We start from the raw sequence: 16,111 nt of genomic DNA on the forward strand, positions 1-16,111 counted from the left end.
AAACCTCCATCACTGTCCAGGTGCTCTTTCCTCCTCAAACCTCCATCACTGTCCAGGTGCTCTTTCCTCCTCAAACCTCCATCACTGTCCAAGTGCTCCTGACCAGCCCCCTCCGTGGGTTTGATCAACTTGTTAGAGCTGCTCCCAGAGCTCAGGAAAACAGTTTACTCACGAGATTAGGGGTTTACTATAAGGGGGTAGAACTCACGAACAGCCAGACGGAAGAGGGGCCCAGGGCCAGGTATGGGCAATAGGCACGGAGCTTCAATGTCCTCTCCAGGCCTGGGAAGCTGCCCGAGTCCTGGGAACATTAGGATTCTGGTGAAGCAAAGGCAAGCCCTTCCCCTACCTTGAGGCAGATGGGTCCAAATTTTCAAGCACAATTCTTTGAGAAGAGGTTCGAATTACTCTTTCTGGCATCAGCAATAGGAACAGAAGTGAGGGGCGGGCTTGTGACAACAGGCAGGCCATTTAATACACCCCAGTGCTCTTGCTTTCCTAGATCAAAGCACCATCTTCTTCCAATAGAAAGCCTTCTTCTGGTTGGAATTTTTTCTTTGTTGCACATTTCTGCAAAAGTTGATTCTGACAATGTTTGCCAGCTCATCTGTTACTTCTGGGGACAGCTGGAGCCTGGAGTTTCATTCAGTCATGCCACCATTTGTTTTGTTTGCAGCAAAAAGCTTAATTGTTTCCATTTGGTCCACAGCTTGGGAGAGGGCTCCAGGGTGGTTAAAAAGCTGTCTCGTGGCTGCAGGGAGCGGCTGAGGCACAAGCTCTGGCACCAGGGGGCTGTCAGAGGGGCCCCCTCAAAGGCTGCTGGTCTCCACCTAGTCGTGCTTGAGAGTGAGCCTCTCGAAGAGATGCTCGCCCAGTCCAGCCTGGGGGCCGGCCAGCCTGCGGAGGTTAGTCAGGTGGTTGCCCATCTTCTTCATGAGTTTCACCTCCTCATCTAGGACGTGGTTCTCCAGGAAGTCACAGAGCTGAGTGACAGAAGAGGAGAAAACGTTGCCACTTATGCATCCACAGTGTGACAGATGGGGAAACGAGGCTCAAAGGGAAATTTGCCCAATTAAATGTGGATGAAGGGAGTACTTACATGGGGGTCTGCGTGGGCAGAACCCAGGGCGTGCAGATCCAAAAGGGCCTGGTTCCGGTTCTTCTCCAGGACCACAGTGCCCCATTTCATTGGAACTCAGCTATGCCCTGTGTTTACGTACTGCTGATCCAACCAGGGCAGGATGGAGTGGTTGCCCAGACTGCACAGCTTACAAAGAGTAAAAGATGTACTATCTGGCCATTTATAGTAAAAAATAAATGGCCATTTCTGATGCGGATTCACATTTTGTCATGTACATGGAAAGCTATAAAACTTCAGAAATATAATAACACAGAAAAATCCACTTTAGAGTAAATATTAAGCGAGGATGACACAAAATTGGTCTCAGCTGGAAGAGGAAACCTGCATTCATTCAGAGCCACAAGGTGTTGTATTGAAAAAAGGGAGACTAGAGAGAGGAGGGCTTATATTGCAATTTGGTTGAAACTACAATTTTTTTTTTAAGATTTTATTTATTTATTTGACAGAGAGAGACACAGCGAGAGAGGGAACACAAGCAGGAGGAGTGGGAGAGGGAGAAGCAGGCTTCCCGTGGAGCAGGGAGCCCGATGCGGGGCTCGATTCCAGGACCCCGGGATCATGACCTGAGCCGAAGGCAGATGCTTAACGACTGAGCCACCCAGGCGCCCCGAAACTACAATCTTTTATGTTAAAATATTTTCCTTGATGACATCGACATTGAAGTTACAGATTGGGGACACTGCAGGTCTGAACATTTTTTAGAAACCCATTAATTTCACTTGCCGGGCACTCATAAGTGAAGGGAACACTGTCCCCCTGGGTGGCTGCTTCGTTAGGCTCCAGGAGAAGGCTGGGTCCTAAGTACGGGGGGCGCTACCATCGCAGATTTCAGGCAGTTCTGGCAAATGGCATTAATGGTCTTCCCGTTAATTCATTATTTCACCCCCCCGTAGGAATTACTGAGGTTGTGCTAAAGGAAATTGCCCATGAGTTCCCCAAACAGGTCATGGAGATTATGGATCCACAACTTACATATATGGAGATCCCTAGGGATTTTTTTCTTTAGGCTGATCTTACAAAGAAGAATCAGGGGCGCCTGGGTGGTGCTGTTGGTTAAGTTCTGACTCTTGGTTTTGGCTCAGGTCGTGATCTCGGGGTTCTGAGACTGAGTCCTGCAGCAGGCTCCACACTGCATGGAGCCTGCTTATCCTTCTCCCTCCCCCTCGGCACCTCCCTCCCCCACCGGCGCGCGCGGGCACTCTCTCTCTCTCAAATAAATAAAATCTTAAAAAAAGGTATACAAAATTAGTTCACATCAGCCTTGACTTTTAAGCCTTGAGAATTTGAAATCTGAAATCCCAAATTTTAAATGTGCTCACTAGAAACACATCTCATACTGGATATTCCCTCATCATTATAAATATATCCCCGACCCAGAAATTTTCTATTTTCTCCAATTGCATTTTGCCCCTCTCATCTGTATGAACTACTATTTCATTTATTTCAGTAAGAATCATAATCATAATACAGTCATCTTTATTGTCCCCAAATACTAAAATTAAGATCAGTGGAAACTATTAATATACAGAGATATTTTCAAAAACCAAGACTTATAAATAGTTCTACGATGATGTAAAAACATACTCAGAATTGGAAATACATCTTGAACATTTCCTATGATGATGAATACTTCCCACTCTATCAATTTTTAGTTAGCGTATGGTTACCTGATTTATACCAAATAAATGTTTTAAAACCATTATCTGTTGTTACCTTCTTATCTCCTTTTTATTGTTTCTCTCAATTGTTAAGCCTCTTCCAGACATCTGTTTAAATTAAATTCTAGGCCCAATAACTAGATTCAAACTCAGTCTCAACAGTTCACTAGATGTTTTATACAATATTCTCATAAAATCGGAATGATGAGATCTCATGGATTAATTTGTGGTTTTATACATTGGTGTAATAACAATTTATAATATAAATATTTATAAAATAAACAGTTAAATGATATCTAATGTATGTGTTAAATTATTGTTATTATTTTAGACCTTTTGTTTGTGGAAACATTTTTTTGTAGCGGCCGAAACCCAGGAACAAGCCATAAACTTCTTGATTTTAGAATTATCCAAGGAGTGCTTTCTTAATGTTCTAGCTCCTTGCCATTCAAGGGGTGATCCATGGACCCATAACTTTGGCATCACCGGGCCTTGTTAAAATGTGGAATCTCAGGGCCCACCCCAGACTTCCTGAAACAGTCTGTAATAAGACCCCACTAGAATCTTGTGCATATTAAAATATGAAATGTGCATTTTCAACCAACCCTGACTTCTCCCATATGAGAAATGTAGATCATGTTGTCTGTATGCATGAGTTTCACTCAGTACCCTACGTACATATGTGTGTGTTGCTTCTTACACCTGCCACCTACCCATCTAGAGTGATGTGCCTCTTTGGTCTCTCCTTGCCCTCTGTGTAGGGGGCTGGCTTCAGAGTTCACCTGGGAAGCTCCCCAGTTGGCAAACCAACACCTGATGTGTCCTCTCTCTTTCCATTGGCACCTGTACATCTACCCTGGGAATCAGGGCTGTGAGAAAGATGGAATGATCTAAAGTGTGTAAAACACTTAGTTCAGCTCCCAACATGGACCAAGCGTTAGCAGCAAGAAGGATGGGTTAATGTCCTTAAATGAATACAGTGTTCAGGCATACTCTGGGAAAGAAATCAAATGTCACATGTATGTTTTAAATAATTATTCATGTGTAGAAATAAAAATTTTTTAAATATAGAAAGGGGGACAAAGGTCTTCTTTCAAATGTATTCATTCCCAGGTTGGTCCAATTGACCAGCTGGGTAATAGAAGAAAAGAATATCAAATGCTGGAAATTACACTGCAAAATCAAAATGCATACCAGGTGGATCTTTAAGTCAAGATTTGCCAGTGGGTTTTTCTTAGTTCTTGTCTCTAGATCACCTGCCTCAAAAACACTCAGGACACTAACACAGATCACAGGTTCCTGGATCAACATAATGAGAATTTCTTTTGTGGAACCTGAATTTCCCATTTATCAAAGCACTGCTGGTGATTGTAGGGCTCACATTTCCAACTGCTCTTGGCTTTCTCCCACATGCTGAGCAGGCCCAGGGACAGAGGAGCCTGGGGACTCACTGAGACTTGGAAGCTAATGGCTGTATCATATTGTTATTCTGCAGTCCCTGATGGGGGCTCTGGAGGTGTTATTTCTGTTTCAAAGAAACCCTCATTAAAGCAACCTGGGGAGCCCCAAGTTGAAGAACCCGCACGGGTAAAGAGTCTCTTGATTTCCCTCCATCTTTTCCTGGGTTTGGGGCCCCCGACCAGGAGGCAGCCTGGACAGTCCTATCACACTGCCTGTTAGGAATATGGCCCTGGCAAGACAGAGAAGCTCTCCTGAGACAGAATCTCACAGGGAGAAAGGGGACATCTGGTTTGCTCCCCGCCCCCCCCAGGAAATCCCACACTGAAGAGAATGTGAAAGTTGAAATGACATAGTGTCACTTATGTCCAGGGGTTTTCAAGTGGAGCCAGGAAGTCATTCAGGAGGCGGGCCTCATGCCCGTCCTCACCCGGTGGAACCACGAACTTTGAATGGGCCAACCCACAAATATCCCAAGGACTATGCACGAACACACCTGCAAGTTCTTACAGTGATGGACTTTAGCAACCAGTTATGTTAAGCCAAGACTCGTTTTCTGCCATCGACACCAATAAAAATTCGTTGTAAGCAACGTATTCAAGCATTCACTTTTGTCCTTAAAAACCCCTGACTTCTGCTCCCTAGTGAGACCCTCTTTGGGTTGCCACCCACATCTCTGTACCCTGCATTGCAATTCTTTGATCCCAAATAAATGCTTTTGCTTCAATATTGTCTCCTGACAATTTTAGGTTGACAAGTGTCATTTGCTCTTTTTGATTCAGGACAGAGTGTTCCCCAAAACAGTTCCATGTAGTGTTCTCTCTGTGCTCTACCTCCAGCTTCCTAACCTTTGCTGTGCATTACAAATAACCACAAAAGGGGGCGCCTGGGTGGCTCAGTCGGTCAAGCATCAAGCATCGGACTCTTGATTTCAGCTCAGGTCATGTTCTCAGGGTTGTGGGATCAAGCCCCGCTTAGGGCTCCACGCTCAGTGGGGAATCTGCTTGGAATTCTCTCTCCCTCTCCCTCTGCCCCTCCCCCTGCTCACTCTCTGTTCTCTCTCTCTCTCCCTAAAATAAAATCTTTAAAAAACAAACAAACAAACAAAAACCCCCAAACCACCACAGGGGATTTGACACTCAACTTCCACACAGGTAAGGAAACAGTTTCCACCTCCTGTGTCCCCTTTACTGTCACACGGAGTCCTTCTGGCACTTTTGCACCCCCCCACACACACACATTTTGGGCTTCTGAGCGACCAGCTATAGATCAGAGGTTCCAACAACTCCCTCTTTGAGTTTGATTAATTTGCTAGAGCAGCTCACAGAACTCAGGGAAACACTCACGTTTATCAGTCTATTAAAGGACTGGGGTGTGTCACTCTCCCGGTGTGGATGTGTTCACCAGCCTGGAAGCTCTCCAAATGCCCTGCTACTGGGATCTTATGGAGGCTTCCTCTCGTGGGCATAATTGACCATTGGCTCCATTTCCAGTCCCTCCCCTCTCTAGAGAAGGGGGATGGGGGTGGGTCTGCGAGTTCCCAAGCTTCTGATCATGGCTTGGTCTTTCTGATGACCAGCCCCACCCAGGAGCCCACCCAGAGTTGTCTCATTAGCACAAGAGATGCTCCCAGGGCCCTTATCACTTAAGAAATTGGAGGGATTTTAGGAGCTCTGTATCAGGAACCAGGGGCAGAGACCTATATTTATATTTTTTCTATTATCTCATGCCACGTTTCAAACCAAACCCAACAAATGAATATCCCTGGGGGGTAGGAACCACTCGTTATGGTATTTAAAGCTCACCAGGTGATTCTGATGTGCAGACTGAGAACCAGTCTATTTTCGCACTTATCACACTTCAACCTGCATATGAAACACCTGGAATTATTATTAAGAACCCCAGATACTGGTTCAGTAGGGCTGGCTTGTGCCTGAGAGTCTGTATTTCTTAAAAGTTACAGATCCTTGGATTAGACTGTATGAACCTCCTCTTTACTCAGGTAAAACTGGATGAAGAAAAAATAAATGGACCCGAGGTGATAAGGAGGAATAAAAAAAAGCCATAAGACATGTTCTGTTTCAGAGAATTTTATTAATCCTGAAAGAAAGTAATCAACCATAACATTGCAACGGTTTTTTAATAACAAAATGTAAAGGTTCAAAGAATATGCCCCATGCCCCAAGGCAAAGAGAATTCCCACTGAAACACTCCCTCAAAGTGGAAAATTCTACACCCAGGAGGGGGCACTGTTCCAGGGGTGCAGCGCTTCTCCACAATCATCTCCCAGTTACCCAAGTTTTCGCCGTTTGCCCACCCGCACAGACGAATTGCATAGCTTTCTATTGACATTAGGGTATAACACGGCTTCCCCATGTTGACTCCATTTCTTAAACAATACCTGATTTACAAAGGACAACAAGTGACAACTTCATAAGCTCCATTTTAAATACAACTTAAATGCACAAAATTTAAAGGTGGTGTCTGCCTGGTGACCCCCAGTGTCACCTCCACAGGTGCCTGACTCACAGGACACAGAAAAGAGGTGCTCCTGCCTCTTTTCCCGTCTTTTAGCCACTTCCAGTGAAGGGACACTGGATGCCCAGTCTTCTCTCCACGGGGCCACCTTCAGGCATCCTCCTCAGTGGGGGAAGAGAAGATCCTCTCACTGGGACCCTGGGACCCTGTCTTTCTGATGCCTCTAAGATGTGAGGGCTCTGACCAGCAGGCGTAGACTTCTCTGGCGGGAGACAGGAGCAGTTGAAAACCTGGAGCTCCGCCATGCCATGCCCCATCTCATGTCCCATCCTTGCCCCCACTGGCCTGGAACATGCCTGGGTGGTGGAGGTTAGGGCCGGCACAAGCCTGGACAGGGCTCAGACCAGGTGAGTTGGGTGGGGCTTGGGGGTCAAAGCTGGGCATCTGGGCTGGTGTCTTCCCGGTCACTTGGGGTATCTGTTTGGATCCAAGAGAAGTGTACTGGGGAGAAGCTGAAGAGCCCGGACAGCCCCCAGACCAGGTCACCGGGAACTCAGCTTGGGGGTTTAGAAGAGGCCGAATCTTGCTTTCTTTGGAGGGTTCTGGCATGTCTGGAGAGCGACCTGAGGAGACGTCTTACCCGGCGCCTGGATGCCGAGTTTGGCGTTCTGGCCACATTTTCCCACGATAGGCTGCGGGTGGGGCCTCGAGGCCACGGGAGGATGCTTGGCTTCTGTCTGGGCCAGTGTCTTCCTGGCAGAACGCGGAACATCAGGGGAGACAACGTCAGGCCTGCTGGCTGTCAACTTGGCAATGAGAGGCGGGTCCTGGCAGGAGCATTTTAGAGCTTGGCAGGGCAAGTCCACCCCACACCTTTGGGCTGGTTCACAAGCACGCACTTCCGGGGCTTTACTGAGAGGCAGTGTGGGCCACATGTCAGGTGTCACGACTGGTGGCTGACCTGTGGGGACGGGGCCCAGATCAGATGGCTTAGTATTTGTTTGGACGGGCAGTGGCCTGGTGGGGCGCTGTGGGAGAAGGAAACTCGTGTTAGACCCTCAGGAATCACAACTCTCAACCATCCGCCACACAGGACTGACGCATTCAGCCCTATCACAGCAGAAACTGGAAATCAGAAGCAATGGAGGACAAAGGTAAAACAGCAGACTCAGATAATAAATAGGGGGAAATAACTAATACTCAGGATTTTCTCTACATCAGAAGGAAAAAAAGGAGCAACCCAATTTAAGCAGACAGCACATACAAAACTAAACGTCACAGCAAAAGACGTGCAAACAGTCATCACACATTTGCAGAGATACGCTCCTCAGAGGTGGGGGGGGACAATTACAATACCCGTCTAGTTTTGTTGCCTATCAGATATGACAATTAAAACTTTCCTTATGCCGTTTGTTGTTAAGATCCAGGGAGCATACAACGTGCAGAGTGTAAATGGCAACCATCCTTTTGAAGGGTGATTTGGGAGTATTTACAGAATTTTGAAAGATGCCTCGTCTTTTTTTTTTTTTTTTTTAAAGATTTTTTATTTATTTATTTGAGAGAGAGAGAATGAGAGACAGAGAGCATGAGAGGGAGGAGGGTCAGAGGGAGAAGCAGACTCCCTGCCGAGCAGGGAGCCCGATGCGGGACTCGATCCCGGGACTCCAGGATCATGACCTGAGCCGAAGGCAGTCGCTTAACCAACTGAGCCACCCAGGCGCCCGAAAGATGCCTCGTCTTGATTAAGATCACAGAAGGCATCTGATAGAACCCTTCGCCTGGGCACGGAAACGCCTCCACACACACTTGCCGGCCCGACTTGCACAAAATAGAAAAAATATGTGCTTCAAATAAAGAAACTGGAATAGGAAAAATACGGAGGAGTCCTAGGCGGTCCCTCCAGGCCAGCCCGGGTTTGAATGTAACCCCGCACACCCGAGCGGCACAGAATGAAGCGGAACGCAGATGGAGGCCCGGAGCAGGGAAGCAGAGACTCACCCTCAGGTGGGCACCCACGTCCATGGGCTCCTTCCCGGAGCTCTGCTGCTTCTGTGGCTGTCTGACGGGTGGTCTCAGCGGCAGAGTCTCCCTCCTCTGCTCTCCTGGCCTGCAGAGCAAATCATGTGAACTGTCCGGACGCCCCTGACCTTCCTGCCCACACAGAGACCGGGAACCAGGAACACTCCTGGGGCCCAGACCTCACCCTTGTTTAGGGGAAAGGGGGGCTCCACTGCCCACGAATCGCTCTGACCCTGTGATTCCGCACCTCTGTCTTGGTTCCCTCCTGCTGTCCGTCCTGTGGAAGGACCCTGGGATCTGTAAGTCCTGAGGCCTCTTGGGTTCCAAGTTTTCATTCTTACTGGAGCCCAAGGGCTGGGGGGCAAGGCCCCACGCCCAGCGCTTCATGGGGCACCTCCTACTGCTGGCCAGGTGCCCGAAGGCCCCACAGTTCTTGCACTTCACCTGCGGACGGAGGGAGAGAGTGCTCAGTGAGACAGCAGAAATCAGGGGCGGCTTTCAGAGGTTCATGTCAGGACAGATATTTGGAGTTGGATATTCGTTTGGGGGAGAGGACACAGACCCAGGGCCCATGTTCCTGAAACACTCAAGCTCCCACTTACCCTGGTACACGCCTCTTCTGGGGAGGGATCCTTTTGCCCCACCGGTCCTCTCTGTAGCTTCTTCATGCTCTGAGCTATAGGGGGTCTCGGGGGCCGCTGGTATATGCAATCCCCTGCCATACCCTCGGGCTTCTGGTCTTTCTCCCTCAGGGACAGATTGTTGGATTCTCTACTCACAAGAAAAGGACCAAAAAAAAAAAAAAAATTATGTAGACACAGAGACAGAAGTCCCTCATACCCCTACTTCTCTGCCTGGATTGGAGGGGGGCTCGCTGATCACTAAGTACACCCACAGTGATGTGGTCTCTCATGAACTGATGTCCCATTCTGTGCCATTCTGTGATGCTTTTCCATCATTACTTACTCCCAGGACAGGACACTGCCTGAGAAAAGGCCCCTTGGTCTATAAATGGTGAAATTACATTTGCAACCTGAACGCCCGTACAGGTCCTCCCTGAAAACATCAGTGTAACTCAGGCCCGCGTCCTCGGTTTTCGTCCAGCCGCTCCCTCCAAGCTTAAAGCCTCTTCCCGTATTTATCAAAACCAATAAGCAGGCCAACAACTAGTGATTCTTTCCCTACGGTTTTCCAGAAAACTCAGCTTCCACAGATCAACATCTTACCGAGAAAACCTGCCACTTCCTCTGACAAAGGTTTGCAGGGATTTGATGCGGTGCTAATGAACACCCGTGACACTTCCTACGTGACCCCCGTCACCGTGACAACAAGCGGGTTTTTCAGCAGGGGCACAAAGCCGCACAGGGACCCGCAGCCTGAGGTTGCCGTGTCAGCTCACGGCAGAGGACGGGCGAAGGTCGCAAAGAAAAGCCCGGGTGACGGAGAGGGTCACGCAGGGCAGAAGCCTCCCGGCAGGTGTGCGCCCCGTAGGGAATCCCCGCCCCCAGGCCCCGCCCTCGTCCCTCCGCGACGTTCGTCCCACCTCTCCTCTTGGTCTTCGTGTCTCGGCACAGCTGTGGGAGGCCGGGCCCCTGGAGGCTGACATGTCCTGCTGGGGACACAGCGCGCACTAGGGTCCTCTCCCGGCATCAGGGGAAACCGCAGCATTACCTCCACGGCGGCAACGACGACCCATTTCTCTGTCATCAAGTCAAGCTGACAGAGAGGAGAGAGGATCGAGATGCAGTCAGAGTTCTGCACTCGGCAGGAAGCCTTCGGTCATGGAAGATCATAAACAGACTCCCAATTTTTCCTGCGCTCTTGAACGCAGCGCTAATCAGAGAGCAAAGGCTCTTCATCCGGTTCAACAGTGAGTTTGCCGATGGCCTGCACGAGGGGGAGCTGTGGGTATAGGGAACGCCGGTGGTCCCCAGGTGGAAACCGAGGCCACCACAGTCGCCTCTGCTTGCCATCTGATCACTGCACGTCCCTGTAATTGGCCAGCGCCCAAATATCCACGTTGCTAATCATGGGCTTTCACCCGGGGGCATGGTCATGGGAGGAGAAGCTGCCTCAGCAATAGACCGGGAGGCCACCTCCTTCCTCCTCATGTCGCCTGCCCAACCTCTCCCACACTTACGTCTCTCTGTGGAATCCCAAGCTGCTTTAAGAATTCTTTCCCCTGTTCCATCGAGAGCCTGGTGGGGTCCATCAGGGTTGGTCCGTCCCAGGGACTCTGTTGTCCTATGGGGGACAGAAAATGAAACCACTGAATTCTGCACATCCCTGGACTCCCCAGTGCACAACGCGGCCTGCTCCCACCTCTCTGCCCGCCGCCGTCTCCCCTTTTACCTTTTGTTCAAACTACACCTACATAATCTTCTACTAGTAACACAGTACCAATTTGAATGAGAAATAAGGCAATGGATTTTTTAAAAATTTCTCCACTAGACTTAACATGTTTTATATATATGTGAAATGCAGATTCCATATTTAGGGACCTTATACTGTACCATAAAACACTTGGAAAAAGTGATCATGTGATTGGGTTCAAAAAGAAAATTCAATATATTAGAAAACTGGATATCTTACACTCTATAGTTCCCCTTTGTCATAATTAAACAAAAGTAAATATAACTACACTATTTAACTTCTTTATAAGATTAGGTATGGTCAAACTATTCACTACATTTCCAGAAATTCTGAAATCAAATTCCTTAAAATCAAAAATGAAATTCAAATGGAAATTATAGAGAAGGAAATAAAAGATCAAGCACTTTATGCCAAAACTTAGGAGCAGGGCAAAACCTGGTTCAGGGGGAAATTCCTTAGTCTAAATGGCCATATTATATACAAATATAAAATTTATAGGAAGTGTTCATCTTAAGATATTATAGCGGGGGGCACCTGGGTGGCTCAGTCACTAAGCGGCTGCCTTCGGCTCAGGTCACGATCCCAGGATCCTGGGATCGAGCCCCACATCGGGCTCCCTGCTCAGCAGGGAGTCTGCTTCTCCCTCTCCCACTCCCCCTGCTTGTGTTCCCTCTCTCGCTGTGTCTCTCTCTGTCAAATAAATAAATAAAATCTTTAAAAAAAAAATATTGTAGTGGGGAGAAAAAAAAATGAAACTGAAGCAGAAAAACAAAAGATTACAAGAGGGGGGCGCCAGGGTGGCTCAGTCATTTAAGCGTCTGCCTTTGGCTCAGTTCATGATCCCAGCCAGGCTCCTGGGATGGAACACTGGTAGGTCGGGCTCCCTGCTCAGCAGGGAGCCTGCTTATCCCTCTCCCCACACCCCACTCATGTGCTCTCTATCTCTCTCAAACAAATAAATGAAATCTTTAAAAAAAAGAAGAAGAAGAAAAAAATGAAATTAGTTAATCAAAAACTAAATGGGATTAGGAGTACCTGGCTGGCTCAGTTAGTAGAGCATGCAACTCTTGATCTCGGGGTGGTGAATTCAAGCCCCACATCGGGGCAGAGTTTACATACATACATACATACATACATACATAAATGGGATCTAATGGGAAAATAGAGTGTAATAGGAAAATACATTATTTCTTTGAAAACAGCAATAGAACACATTACCACAGACTGTCATAAAAAGATAATAAAATTTATCATAATAGATTATATTAGAAGAAATGCCGTATCTAATCTTGAGGCAAACATATTTGAAAATCCAGTGTAAAGTACAATTTCCTCTTCGAATTTTTTTTTTTTTAAGTAAACTCTGCACCCAGTGTGGGGTTGGAACTCTCCACCTCGAGATGAAGAGTCACATACTCCAGCGACTGAGTCAGCCAGGCGCCCCTCCTTCAAACTTTAAGTGACCAAAATTGAGTAGCGCGAAGCATTTCCCAAGGACAAATTAAGGTAGGATAATTCTTGCCTCTCCGTTGGACTGGGAGCTGCTCTGTTTCATTTATGGCTTCATGATCAGGGCTCTGAATTTCAACCAGCTCCAAACAAGTTCTCATGAACACATTGGCATAAAAGATAAATTAATATAAGTCACTTACACTTTTTTAAAAGCCCTGGGTCTGGGTGATCATTCTCTGCAATGATCTAAAAGTTAACACTTGTCTAAAAATTAACATTTTTGAAATAGTTTTTGAATCAGGATCTGCCCGAAGAAATTCTATTAAATGATTAATGAATCTTTACTTTAACACCTAAAATGGCCCCCTCTCCCTATTTTCTTCTATTTCTGTGAGGGGTACACAGAGGCCCCAAATAGTCGTGGAAACTAACCTGTGGTTTTGTGTCTGTCGGTGGCCATTCAGATATGTGGATCCTGGGCCAACTCCACTGGAGACAGAGGACTTTCTGGGATGACTGAGAAGGCCAGGTCTTCTGCTGGGCTTTTATACAGCTTGGAATCCCCAGGAAATCCCTTCCCACTAATGCAATCAGCCTAATCTAATCTTATGTGAGCTCATCTTTGTGTGTGAGCTAATCTTTGCCTGCTTGCCCAGGATTGGAAAGGATATTTGCTTTATTGGAAGAAATGTTTTATTGTTTACATCCTCAGCACTTTCATTGTATCTCATGTGTATGTATCTGAAACAATACACTATAATTTGGTTTTTGCCATTCCCAGGGATTTTTAAAAGATACACATATAACTATATATTTTTTAACACTATACACAATGCTAAAAATGTTTATGCACATGTTGCCAGTGGGAGAGGTTGCACATGTGTCGGGGCACGGGCTATGTGGGAAATCTCTGAACCTCTGCTCAATATTGTTGTGAGCCAGAAACTGCCCCAAAGAATAAAATCTATTTTTATTTATTTGTATTTATTTTAAAGATTTTGTTTATTTATTTGACAGAGAGAGACACAGCGAGAGAGGGAACCCAAGCAGGGGGAGTGGGAGAGGGAGAAGCAGGCTCCCCACTGAGCAGGGAGCCTAATGTGGGGCTCAATCCCAGGACTCCGGAATCATGACCTGAGCTGAAGGCAGAGGCTTAACAACTGAGTCACCCAGGCGCCCCTAAAATCTATTTTTAAAAAATATTTATGACTATGTCAACATACTGGCTGATTCATTCTCCATCTTGCTACGGACGGGGTAACTTAGTCTCCCCAAGCCAAGGAGCTCATTGGCAACCAGGGCTTTGAAAACCGAGGTGAAGAATGGTTCTGTTTATCCACAGAATTAGAGCCCGCTTCAGCTGCTGAGAATGCCAGCAGGGCCAGGGTCAGGGCCAGATTCCGTCATAGCGCAGGCAGGATGCTGCTCTTCAACCCCCAGGAGACCTGGAAGCCAGGAGGCATCCCAGGCCTGGGCAGGGAGGGAGATGCTCTGCCATGGAGAAGGATCCCAGGAGGATTTCAGTATGAGGATGGAGTGGATGAAGAAGGAGATAGGTGGAGCTCAGGAGAGTTCTCAGGGAGGGTGTTCCCTGGGTGGGGTCTGCATTCAGGTGGGTTTCTCCACCCACATGCTTCCTGACTCTCTCCTAGGACTGGGGAGAGAGAATGTTTTGCACTTGGGAGTCCTTCTGCCGGTGGGGGGGGGGGGTGGCATGGAGAAAGGGTATATTGATGACTGCATTTCTCAAAACTCAGGTGTGATTTCTAAGATAATCTCATCTGAAGACAAAGCTCAGAGAATTAGGAGGAGAAAGAGAAGGGATAGGAGGAGGGAATGACTGGCTTTTGGGTAAATGTCCCATCCTGGACATAGAATACTGTGTTCTCTCTTCCTCTACAAACACTGTGTTTTTAGGCCTTGAAAACCTTTACTTCTCTACCTCTGATGTTCCTGCCTAATGAGTTTTTAAAACCACTTTGTTCCTTTGATTTTCATTCAAGTGAAGGTCAATTCACTCAAAAAATAAAAATAGATGATTTTTGTGGTTTTATGCATTCTAATGTGAAAAGCATTTAGAATGGTTCCCAGTAAATGGTAAATGGTAAAATTCTTTGTTTTTGCTCTTCTCAAAACCACTTTAAACCCTATTATTTCTCTAAAATTTTTTGATTACAAAGTCATTCGTTAAGTCCTTCCTCGGTCTCTTAATTCCCTGTCACTCAGGGTGTGAACCATAGATTGTAAATATTGGAATAATCGGAAATCTTCTGAAAATGGAGAATCTTGGGTCCCACCCAGCATCTTCTACATACGTGTCTGCCATTTAACAAAATCTCCAGGTAATTATTTTGTACATGAAAATTTAAAAAGTACATTTCTAAATCACCCTGCTCTCTCCTGAGAAATAGACAACAATTACTCTGTAAGATTAAAAAAAATAGCTCTTAGATACACATGTAGGTGGGCAATAAATAGGTAGATAATCTGTGTTGCTTCCATGCCTGTATGTTTTTTTGATCTCCAAAAGTATCGTACTGACAGTTTAACGAATCTCATGTTACCTTCTTTCCATCAGTATCTAAGACTGAATTAAATAATGTTATTTTCCAAAAAAAGTTATTTTTTTTAATTAATCAGATCGCTTGTGTCAACTGAAATGGTTCGTACAACCCTCTCCTTTTGTCTTGGGACACATTAAGTAGTCTTCTCTTGAGTCATTGCCAAAAGTGTTTTCATTTCAGGAAATGTTGCCCTTCAGATTTTTATGTCTATATGAAATGGAAAGTGGAAATGCCTGGACTCTGTTTAACCTTAAGCTGAGGTGGAAACACTGTGTCCGGATTTCATCCTTGAGCGCTCTGCTATGCATAGATAGATCTGGAGTTTGGGACAGAAGCCTTATCTCTGTTCTCATCGAAACTTCACCCTGCTCACACTGCTTCTTAGAAGGACGATTTTGTAATCTGTCCTGAGATTCCCCGCCTTGGTTGTCTCCTTACTGCAGCATAATTGATTGTAAAGTGGGAAAAGGAAAATTCTGGCAGCTGAGAGGAGAGTTGTCTTACTTGATTATTCTCCATTTTACCCAAATTCTGGTTTTTTCAAGAAGCCATTCCTCTATAGGCAGTTGGGAAACAGAAGGAGGTGCTCCACCCCACAGAGGATCCATCAGGCACGGAGTCCAGCTTCAACTCAGCCACGGGCACGAGTCTCCTCAGAAAAAAGCATAGCAGTTTTCTGTCGTGAGAAGCACATACCTTTGGGTAGAGATGCACTAACAGTGCAGACTGGAAACGAAAGTCTCAGGCTTGCATCACGGAGGGATGGAACCGTCATGAAGGAGTCTCAAGTATGGAGGCTGGAGCAAAAAAGAAGTGGACACTCCCCTCACCCATCCTGGACCCACTTGACTCCTCCTTCTTCTCCAGTCTTGAAGACTCTCCACCTCCCGTCTTGTCACATCGTGCATAATATTTTATATTGACTCTATTTATTCCGCATGCAACCCATAACATCACAGGGGTCTACC

This window comes from Phoca vitulina, unplaced genomic scaffold (assembly GCF_004348235.1).
Source record: "Phoca vitulina isolate PV1807 unplaced genomic scaffold, GSC_HSeal_1.0 scaffold52, whole genome shotgun sequence".
Classification (NCBI taxonomy): Eukaryota; Metazoa; Chordata; class Mammalia; order Carnivora; family Phocidae; genus Phoca; species Phoca vitulina.